The sequence below is a fragment of the Sus scrofa genome, chromosome 4 (assembly GCF_054392235.1).
Source record: "Sus scrofa isolate SSC_HxYL_T2T_F1_AM1 chromosome 4, Sscrofa_HxYL_maternal_Yorkshire_Landrace_v2.0, whole genome shotgun sequence".
NCBI lineage: Eukaryota > Metazoa > Chordata > Mammalia > Artiodactyla > Suidae > Sus > Sus scrofa.
The window spans coordinates 26,485,951-26,498,357 of NC_139386.1; positions in this window are offsets into that span (position 1 = coordinate 26,485,951).

Below are 12,407 nucleotides of genomic sequence, written 5' to 3' on the forward strand. Positions count from 1 at the left end.
TCATAAGGTTAGACATAAATTCACCACAAGACCCAGCAATCCTACTTCTAGATGGTTATCCCATAAAAATAAACACATTCATACAAAGTAGTGTATGTGAATGTTCAAAATAGCCCCATCTAGAAGCATTTCAAAATGTCTGCCAATTTCTGAATGAAAGGACTAAACAAAAATTGTGGTAAATATATTCACTGGAATATTTCTCAGTAATAAAATATATAAACTATGTTTACAAAAAAAAATTATAATGAATCTCTAAAAGATAAACTAAGGGAAATAAGCCAGACTCATATTACATACAATATGATTCATTAATATGAAGTGCCAAAGAATAAAAAACAAAACTATACAGAAAATAGGTCAGTGGTTGCCATGTTCTAAAAATGAGGGCTGAAGGATGAATGCAAAGAAGTTTGGGGAAATTTTTTTTATTTTTTTTATTTTTATTTATTTATTTATTTTTTTTTTGTCTTTTGTCTTTTTGTTGTTGTTGTTGTTATTGTTGCTATTTCTTGGGCCGCTCCCGCGGCATATGGAGGTTCCCAGGCTAGGGGTCGAATCGGAGCCATAGCCACCGGCCTACGCCAGAGCCACAGCAACTCGGGATCCGAGCCGCGTCTGCAACCTACACCACAGCTCACGGCAACGCCAGATCGTCAACCCACTGATCAAGGGCATGGACCGAACCCGCAACCTCATGGTTCTTAGTTGGATTCGTTAACCACTGCACCACGACGGGAACTCCTGGGGAAATTTTTGTTGTGATGGAACTATTATATATGACTGTGCAGTGGTTATATGACTCTACAGATTTATAAAATGTATTAAACTATACACAAGTGATTTTTTATGTAGCTACTTTTTAAATTTTATTTTTTGAGCAGTTTTAAGTTCACAGAAAAATTGGGGCTGAGGTACAGGGATTTTCTGTATATTCTCTGCCACCATGTAGGCATAGCCTTCCTCGTTTTCAGCCTCATCCATGATGTTACAATTGATGACCCTACAGTGACACATCATCATCATTCAAAGTCCATTGTTTATATTACTGTTTACTTTTGGTGTTGCTCTTTCTATGGATTTGAACACATGTATAATGGCACATATCCATCACTAAGACATCATACAGAGAGGTTCACTGCCCTGAAATTCCTCTATGCTCTATCTATTCAGCCCTCCCACCATTCTCAGTCCCTAACAACCACTGATCTTTTCACTGACTCCATAGTTTTGTCTTTTCCAGAATGTCACATAGTTGGAATCATAATGTATATAGCTTTTTCAGATTGGCTTCTCTTAATGAGACAGATTAGCATGACCGAAGTTTATAATAAAGTATCTTAGGATCAACTCCTGCAGAGGGAAAGGAAGAAAGCCAGACTGGGCTGAGGGAAGCTTATGGTATCCCAGGAGGAGCTCTGGGCCTACGATGTCCTTCGGGTTGTCCTGAGTTTAGATGAAGAGGCTGGATGGGCAACCTACAGTAAGCCACTGATTCCAGGAGGGTATCCAGGCACTTTGATCTTGGACCTCCCTAGCCTCCAGAACTGTGAGAAATGAATGTCCACATGATTAAGTTACACAGTCTATGGTATCTGTTATAAAAACCCAAGTTGATTAAGACAAAATAGTCTGTGACATATTTTTTTCAAAAGCAGAAAAAGTATATAGATAGTATTTTTAGAGGAATAAAAAATATTCTCCTCTGACTTATCAAATTCTCTTTCTCAATTTTATTATAATAAAGCTAAATACTTATGTGACCCTGTTTTATAAAGAAGACAACATAGTGTTATACATACATATATAACATGTATATATAACATGTATATATAACATGTACATGTATATATATGATTATAGTTTTTAAATTATTAATATACTTATTTTTATCTGCTTAAAAGAGACAAATCTTTCTGACATATAAAATTAGATTCTCTTTATTTTTACACTTTGCCTTATATATTTTATTGTAGTGTTGTTAGGTAAGTTTATAATTGTTTTAGCCTTTTGGTGATATATGCTTTTGTCATGAAAATTATTCCTCTTTACCTCAAAATTTTAAAAAAGGACAAGCCATGGACTGGGAGAAAAGATCTGCAAAACATCTATTTTTAAATGTATAAATGAAATACATAAAGAAATTTACAACTCAATAATAAGAAAATAACTTTAAAATGGATAAAGTAAATAAATATTTAAACAGATTAAAATATATGAATAGCTAAAAATTCAAGGAGTTATTCAACATCATTAATTATTAGTGAACTTCATATTAAAACCACAGCGAAATGTAAATATATACACAAATACACATACATGGATGGTTATAATTTAAAAAGAAATGCTTTAACTAAGATATAAACAATTTTGCTCACATATTTATAGATCTATTATAATTAAGCTTTTATTAGAGTCCTGCTGTTCACCTTTGCCCTACATAATGCACGGATTTTTTTCTGGGCCAAAAATATTCTAGAATGTCACTTGGACAGCAAAACCAAATTTAATCTCACCCAACTACTGAAACTATCTCTAGTGATAAGAGAAAGAGTTTGTACCATGGAAGAGAGTAGTGCAAATTCAACTCAATTGCCCATTTGAAACATTTTTTAAGACTACATCCAGTACATAGTATTCTGGAAAATGGTGACAGGTGTGTGTGGTTAGAATTCTCTCTCAGGTATTACTGTGCCTAATTCTTCCCAAGGTATGTTTTGTACTTTTCGGGACATTTATTCTTATTCAAAGATGCCCTGGAAGGTTGACCTGGTTTTCTTCCTTTTTTTTTTTAGAGCTGCACCCAGGGCACATTGAGTTTCCCAGGCTAGGGGTCGAATCAGAGCTGTAGCCACCAGCCTACACCACAGCCACAGCAACACTAGATCCAATCCATGTCTGCGACCTACATCATAGTTCATTGCAACACTCAAACCTGCATCCTCATGGATACTAGTCAGATTTGTTTCTGCTGAGCCATGTTGGGAAGTCCTTTTTTTTTATGTTTAACCTGATTCTGTGAAAGGTGAATGCAACTACAAAAGGAGACACAATTCTATATTAAATGAAAAAGTAGCTGATACCTCTGAAATACAGTATATATCTTCCTTAAGCAAGAATTTTTTTTTCTTTCTCTTACTACATACAAATCTGGTACACAAGGTAAACAATCTTATATATCAACAGGAACATTTTTCTATACATATTATTAGTTCATAATAATATTTTCTATTATAATAATATCTGAGGAAATTAACAGGATTTTCTAAACAAAAGGGCTCTGAGGGTATATAACACAGGAGACAGAAGAAAACTGAGAAATCAGTTCTTAGCCTGTACATCTAAAATGCTAAATTTAAGGTATTATGTCTGAAAGAAAAGAAAGAGCAAGATCAACTCATGCTCAGAAAGGAGATTTCTATCTAATCAGGAGTTAGGAATTAGCATATGGAAATAAAGCAATTTCCTGTGATGACTGGCCTAACTTCTAGAAGGTAGAATAAAAATCCTAGATTGTTTGGTAGAATAGGCTGATTAATATCCTCCCCAAAGACATTCATACCCTAGTCCCTGGAGCCTGTGACGTTATTTTACCTTGTAAAAGGAGATTCGCAGGTGTGACTAAGGATCTTGAGATGGGGATATTATGTTGGATTATCTGTATGGGTCAAATGTAATCAAAGGGTCCTCATAAGAGAGAGGCAGGAAGATCAGAGTCAAGAGTAGTAGATGTGGAGTTCCCATCTGGTACAGCAGAAATGAATCCAACTAGGAACCATGAGGTCATGGGTTCGATCCCTGGCCTCACTCAGTCAGTTAAGGATATGGCGTTGCTGTGAGCTGTGGTGTAGGTTGCAGATGTGGCTGTGGTGCAGGCAGCTGTGGCTCCAATTAGACCCCTAGCCTGGAATATCCACATGCCGCAGGTGCGGCCCTAAAAAGACCAAAAAAAAAAGTAGATATGACAATGAAAATAAGAGGTTAGAATGATTTAACTAATAAGCTATAAGCCAAGGAATGATGGTAATCTTTAGGAAGCTGAAAAAAACAACAAAATGGGTTCTCCTCTGAACCTTCTAAAAAGAATTCAGCCCTGCTAACATTCTGGTTTTAGATTTCTGATCTCAAGAACTGTAAGGGAATAAATTTACGTTGTTCTAAGCCAGTAATTATATCATAACATATTACCTCATTAGCAGGAACAAATTGATTTGACAAAGATAAGCTGTACCATGATTTTAAGTAGAACCTACTGAGGAGATAAGATCTCAGAAAGCTTCCATGACCTGACTTGGAGCGGGAAAAATATAGCAGAAAATTATAATTACAGAAAAAAACAGTATTATAAGATTATTTTTTCTGCTACCTAGCTGAATGGATGCAAATAATGGAAATGATGTTTAATTATAGATAAAGAAAGAGTGGGAGTTCCTACTATGGTGCAACGGGGATCAGTGGCCTCTTGGGAGCACCAGGATGCAGGTTCTATCCCTGCCCCAGCACAGCGGATTAAGGACCTGGCAATGCTGAAGCTGTGGCTTAGGTAGAAACTGTAGCTTGGATCTGATCCCTGGCTTGGGAACTCCATATGCTATGGGGCAGCCAAAAAAGAAAAAAAAGAGTGTTACATTACTTAGCAAAGTTTCATTCCTACTAGTCTGATTTAGTCTTCAACTTGGTTAATGTAAGTTACAATTTGGAAAAAACAGATTTATTTTATTTTATTTTTTTGGCTTTTGGGCTTTTTGGCTTTTTGGCTTTTTAACTGCACCCACAGCAAGCATATGATGGTTCCAAGGCTAGGCGTAGTGAATTGGAGCTGTAGCCACTGGCCTACGCCACAGTCACAGCAACTAGGGATCCAAGCCACATCTGCGACCTCCACCATAGCTCACCACAACTGGGAATCCTTAACCCACTGAGCAAGGCCAGGGATCGAACCTGCATCCACCTGGATACTAATCAGATTCATTTCTGCTGAGCCACAACAGGAACTCCAGAAGACAGATTTTTTATTTAGCTTTGTCTCAAACAGTTCATTGTTAGTTGTCTATCAGACAAAAAAAAAAAAAAAAAAAAAAAAAAAATAGATTGAAATATTTTAAATGAAACAGGCATTTATTTCTAACTGAAAATTTCATCTCTCACCAGTAGGCTAGGGTAAAAGAGCATTTTGGTAAATGACACTTGGAGTTTGTTGTTTACTTTCCAATTAAAAGAAGAATCCCCATGAGTTCCCTAAATATCTTGTTAATATTAAATCTCAATGGCTGTTTGTATTTGCTCCTTACTGTGTTATGGAAGTATAAGATTGTTTGCTATAGTGAAGTGGTAATTTCTAGAATGACTTAAATAAAACAGCCATAAGTAGCAAATAATCCTCCTTAATTCAGGACTAGAAAACAGTCAAAATAAATAAACACTATTAAGTAATATCTGTCTTTAATTACTTTTAGCTTTTATAAAATCTATATGAAATAATTTGTCTCATTGGCCTTTTTATTCCCATCAGTAAAAAGATATAATATCCAATCACCAGAAACTTATACCTATCAGTACTATTTGTATTTTCAGCTTTAATTTCAATTTTCTGTATAAAACATTTTAGTTCCTATTAAATAAAGCTAAGCAGATAGATGAGTAGATTACCTAGAAAAATACGTATGAGTAAGAGATGTTCTCCATACTCTGAAACAGTAGTGCTGTATTATTTGTTACTGACCCTATTATTTTCTAATTTATCCCCCCAAAAGAACAAACCTATAATCTATTTTCTACAGAACACTGACAGTGATATTTTAAAAACAAAATTTATAAACCACCAATGGTTTTCCAGTCTATAAGATCTAGATTATTTGCTCCCTGACTGAAAGCCACATCATCTCGTAGTGCTTGACAGGTTTTCTAAACTGACCTATCTGCTCATTTTTAACTCATGGTTACACTTGTCAACTTTCCTGTGTTAAGAGTATTAAACTCTTTTTGTATACACCAACTTTTTAATATGCTATTTAAAATATTAATTAATTTTGGATATACATTATATAGAACAATAAATTATATATATAGAAGGAGAAGAGTTTTGGAGTATTTCAAATATATACTTGCAATTATTCAATTTATTTGTACATTAGAAAATAACATTGTGTCTGTATTAGAATTTGGCTGTATTTTTTACTGAGGATAATATCTTAATGGCAAACGAAATCATGTGGAAAGGAAGAATAAAAAAATCAAGAGTCTGTTCTTTATATAGGAATACATATTTTCACATTTTTTTTAGTCTGTTAACTGACAGAGGTCACAGGCATTTCCTATGAAATCAAAACATTCCATAGATTTCAGATATAATATTTTTCTAGAAAAAATCTGAATAATATTGTATCTTGTGGAATTCCCATTATGACTTAGCAGGTTAAGAACCTGACAAAGTATCCATGAGGATGTGGGTAGGATCCCTGGCCTCACTGAGTGGGTTAAGAATCCAGAATTTCAGAGTGCCCATTGTAATCAGTGGGGTAAGAACCCAACTAGTGTCCATGAGGATGTGGGTGTGATTCCTGTTCTCACTTGGTGGCTTAAGGATCTGGCATTACCACAAGTTACAGTGTAGGCCATGGATGTGGCTGGGATCTGGTGTTGCTGTGGGTATGGGACAGGCCACAGCCTACAGCTCCAAATTTACCCCTGGGCTGGGAACTTCCATATGCCACAGATGTGGCCCTAAACCCTTCCCCACCTCACCCCCCCCCAAAAAAAAGGAATCCAGAGTTGTCACAAGCTGCACCTAGGTTACAGATGCAGCTTGTATCCAGTGTTGCTGTGGCATAGGCTAGGAGCTGCAGCTCCAATTAAACTCCTATCCCAGAAACTTCCATATGACACAGGTGCAGCTATAAAGAAAAAAAAATATTGTGTCTTGTAATTTCTGTAGGTAGCTCTTAACAGACATTGAGAAAATTGCTAATTTATAGCTTGTAAGTAAAAAATAAAACATTGGAATAAACTTTTTTCAGATAGTCCAATAATTTTATTAAAATTATAAAATCATAAAATTTTAATAAAATGTCATTAAAATAAACAACCTTAAACTTGCACCTAAAGGAACTAGAGAAAGAAGAAAAATAAAAACAAAAGTTAGTATAAGAAAAGATACCATAAAAATTAGAGCACAAATAAATTAGAGACTAAAAAATGTAAAAAATCAATGAAACAAAAGCTGGAAAGTTAAAGAAAATTGATAAACCTTTAGCAAGACTCACCAAGAAAATAAGGGAAAGGGCCCAAGTCAGTAAAATAAATAATGAAAAAGGGAGTTGTGAGTGATTTCATAAGAAATGCACAGGATCATAAGAGACTACTATGAAAACTATTCTACAATAAAATGGACAAACTAGAAGAAATGGACAAATTCTTAGAAATGTACAATCTTCAAAGACTGAACCAGGAAGAAAGAAAAACTATGAACAGACCAATTACCAGTAATTAAATTTAGTCAGTAATTTAAAAACTCCCAACAAACAGAAGTCCAGGACCAGAGAGCTTCACAGATGAATTTCACCAAACATTTAGAGAAGAATTCATACCTATCCCTCCTGAACTATTTGAAAATTACAGAGGAGGAATGTCTCAAGACATGTTTCTTTGAAAACTCCATCTTGCCCTTCTTCACTTTATCCCATCTTCTTGCCTTACTTTATCCCATCTTCCTGCTTGGAAAAGCAGTCACAGTGCTGGTAAATGACTTAAGCTTAAGAACAAAGACCTAAAGGCTAAGTGACTTAAGCTTAAGAACTGTTTTTTGCCTAGAGGTCAGAGTAACAGCTTAACCTTTTACCAGCTAAGTGGCTTTTAAAATAGTAAAATAATTTATATAATAGTAAACAAACCCTATATCATCCACCCATAGCCACTCCTCACTTGATCTCATCTAAAGAGCACAATAAAAGCGTGTGATTGCTTGAGGCTGGGCTCTTGGTCCCTGAGACCTTGAGTCCCCCGGTTCCCACTTTACTTAAGATAAATGTCTCTGTGTCTTGCTTTATGTTAACTTTTTTTTCCTTAAGTTCCACAGCACCCGTTCTTCACCTCCATCCTGCTGAGCTGGTCCTGGCAGAGGAACACTTCCAACCTCATTCTATAAGGACAGTATCACCCTGATACCAAAGCCAGACAAAGATATAACACACACACGCACACAGACACAAATTATGGACAATATTAGCAATGTACATATAGGTAAAAATCATTTACACACAATATTAGCAAACTGAATCCCACAATATAGTAAAAGGCTTTTATACCATAATTAAGTGGGATTTATTCCAGGGCTGCAAGGATTTCTCAATACATGCAAATCAAACAGTGCAATACATCACATTAACAAATTGAAAAATAAAAACCATATGATCATCTCAATAGATGCAGAGAAAGCTTTTGACAAAATTCAGTATAAATTATGATAAAACTCTCAAGGAAGTGGGCATAGAGCAAACATCAAGCATAATAAAGGATATATATGACAAATCTGCAGCTAACATCGTATGCATCAGCACAAAGCTGAAAGTATTTCGTCTAAGATTAGGAATAAGACAAGGCTGCTCACTTTTGCTACTTATTCAACACAGTATTGGAAGCCTTAGCTATCTCAGTCACACAAGAAAATGAAATAGAAGAATCCAAATTGGAAAGGAAGACATGAAACTGTCACTGTTTGCAGATGACACGTTATTATACCGAGAAAATCCTAAAAATGCCACAAAAAACCTACAAGAATTCATCAATGAATTCAGCAAAACTGAGGATACTAAATTAACATACAGAAAGCTGTTGTATTTCTATACAATGAACTATCAAAAAGGAACTATCAATAAGGAAATAATTCCATTTACTCTTACATCAAAAAGAATAAAATATGAAGGATAAACCTACTTAAGAAAGTCAAAGGCTTATACTCCCAAAACTATAAAACAGTGATAAAAGAAATTGAAAATGACACAAATAGATGCAAAGATATACTATGTTCCTGAACTGGAAGAATTAATATTGTTAAAAATGACCATACTACCCAAGGCAATTTACAGATTCAATGAAATCCCTTTCAAAATACCCAAGGCATTTTTCATAGAATTAGAACAAATCACTTAAAAATTTGTATGGAAATACAAAAGACTCCAAAGAGCCAAAATAATCTTGAGAAAGAAGAACAGAACTGGAGGAATTAGACTATTAAACAAAGCTATGGTAATAAAAACAGTAGAGTACTGGCACAAAAACAGATACACGGATCAACAGAACAGAACAGAAAGTCCAGAAATCACCAATTACGGTTGATAATTTAAGACAAAGCAGGCAAAAAATAAACAATGAAGAAAAGATAGTCTCTTCAATAAGCTGCTCAGGGAAAACTAGATAGCTATATTGTAAAAAAATGAAATTAGAACATTTTATAATACCATATACAAAAATAAACTCGAAATGGATTAAAGACCTAAATGTAAGACCAGAAAAAACAATAAAACTCCTAGAATGTAAGACCACAAAACCATATAACTCCTAGAAGAAAACATAGGCAGAATACTCTTTGATATAAATTCTAGCAATATTTTTCTTTGGATCTGTATCCTAAAGCAAAGAAAATAAAAGCAAAAATAAACAAATGGAATTTAATTAAATTTAGAAGCTTTTGTAGAGCAAGGGAAACTATCAACAAAATGAAAAGCCAGGAGTTCTTATCGTGGCTCAGTGGTTAATGAACCTGACTAGTATCCATGAAGATGTGGGTTCGATCCCTGTTCTCAGTGGGTTAAGGATCCAGAGTTGCTGTGAGCTGTGGTATAGGTCGCAGACATGACTCTCATCCTGCATTGCTGAGGCTGTGGCATAGGCCAGCAGCTACGGCTCCATTTTGACCCCAAGCCTGGGAAATTCCATATGCCACAGGTGCGGCTCCCCACCCCCCAAAAAAGACAAAAGACACACACAAAAAATATAAAGCCAATCTAATGAATAGGAGAAAATATTTGCAAATGATGCAGCTGACATGGGATTAATAGAAAACATAGAAAAAACAGCTTATACAACTCAAGATCAAAAAACCAAATAGTCTGATTAAAAAATGAGCAAGAGGCTCTGGCGTAGGCCGGTGGCTACAGCTCTGATTCGACCCCTAGCCTGGGAACCTCCATATGCCGCGGGAGCGGCCCAAGAAATGGCAAAAAGACAAAAAAAAAAAAAAAATGAGCAAGAGGAGTTCCCGTCGTGGCGCAGTGGTTAACGAATCCAACTAGAAACCATGAGGTTGCGGGTTCGGTCCCTGCCTTTGCTCAGTGGGTTAATGATGCGGCGTTGCCGTGAGCTGTGGTGTAGGTTGCAGACGCGGCTCGGATCCCGAGTTGCTGTGGCTCTGGCGTAGGCCAGCAGCTACAGCTCCGATTCGACCCCTAGCCTGGGAACCTCCATATGCCACGGGAGCGGCCCAAAGAAATAGCAAAAAGACAAAAAAAAAAAAGAAAAAAAAAAATAAGCAAGAGAACTGAAGAGACATTTTTCCAGAGAGGACATACAATGGCCAACAGGAACATGAACAGAAGCTCACCATTGCTAATTATCAGGGAATTGAAAATCACAACCACAAAGAGTAATCATTTCACACCTATCAGAATGGCTATCATCAGAAAGAACACAAATAGTTAATGTTGGCAAGGATGTGGAGAAAAGGGAACTTTCATACACTGTTGGTGGAAATGTAAATTGGTGCAGACAGTGTGGAAAATATGGAGGTTTCTCAAATAACTAAAAACAGAGCTACCATATGACCAAGCAATTCCATTCCTGGGTATGTATCTAAAAGAAACATAAACACTAATTTGAAAAGATTCATGCACTTCAATATTCATAGAAGCATTATTTACAACTGCCAAGATATGAAAGCAACCTAAGTTCCCATCAACAGATGAATGGACAAAGAAGATGAATGTAATACTACTCAGCCATAAAAATGAATAAAAATTTGCCTTTTACAGCAACATGAATGGACTTGGAGGTTATTATGCTAAGTGAAATTAAATCAGACAGAGGAAATCAGATCCTGTATGTTATCACTTATATGCAGAATCTACAGTATACAAAAAACTAGTAAATATGACAAAACAAAAAAAGATTCACAGATATAGAAAACAAATGAGTGGTTTCCAGTGAGGATAATGAAGGGGAGGTCAATATAAGGGTAGGGGATTAAGAGTTACAAACTATTAACATATAATAAGATACAAGGAAATTGTACAACACAGGGAATATAGCCAATATTGATAATAACTGCTAATGGAATGCGACCTTTAAAAATTGTGAAACGCTATATTGTATACCTGTAACATATACGTCAACGATGCTTCAATTTAAAAAATTAAGAGATAATACAAAAATCTGAAGAAGAGCCTAGCACATGTGTCGAAGAAGATTAATTCAATATTTTTATCTAATGTAAATCCATGAAAAAAAACTGTGGACATATTCATAATTCAGAACAAGGAGATACAATCAAAATGTCCTTGAATGTACCACTTGCAAATATGTTCACAGAAATCTAAACAATTTTCTTCAAACTTTAGCTTATAATATTTTTATACTTCAGGGTAAGTAGCCAAATATTTTTAAAATGCAATAATATATCGGTCTACATTTGTGGCAGGTTTAGAAGCTTTTACTCTGTAAAGATAAACATTGAAGACCATTACAGCAAGTATCAGCAGAATTAAAGGGAATAATAATCCTTCAAGAAATACAAACTTTAATTAAACTTCTACTTATGTACCACAATCCGTATCGTTTACAATTACTAGTCAAATCTGTTCCACTGTCCATTCAAAATATATTTATATGGTTGGTATGACATATATTTAGTTAACATTTAGGCCACCCTAAAGATGATCCATGCCTTCTCTTTTATAAGTGTTGTTATGTTTTAACCATGTGCCACATGAAAGGAAAGAAAATTATGTGTTCAACGCAGTTTTAAATATTCTTCACAGTTTCTTCTTTTTTTTTTTTCACTCTTCATGCAAATTGTAACCTTACTGTATATGAGATTTTATTTGACAATACTTTGAATGTAATAAATTAGAATGAAGTTAGGGACAATTCACGTTTGGGTGAATAGCATTTTTTTTTGCCATATATTTAAATGAACTTAATAATAGACACTTCTTATCATAAAATATATGGTGTTATGCATAAATGAGATAAAGAATAAAGTATTTACTGAAAATAAAATACCTGGAAATAATCACCTATCACTTCCAAATGTAAAAGTCAACAGTTGCATAAGTAATATGATAGAATATTTATCACAAACCTACTCAAAAGTCAAGATTAAAAATAACCACAATCTGTATTCATAATGTAATCAC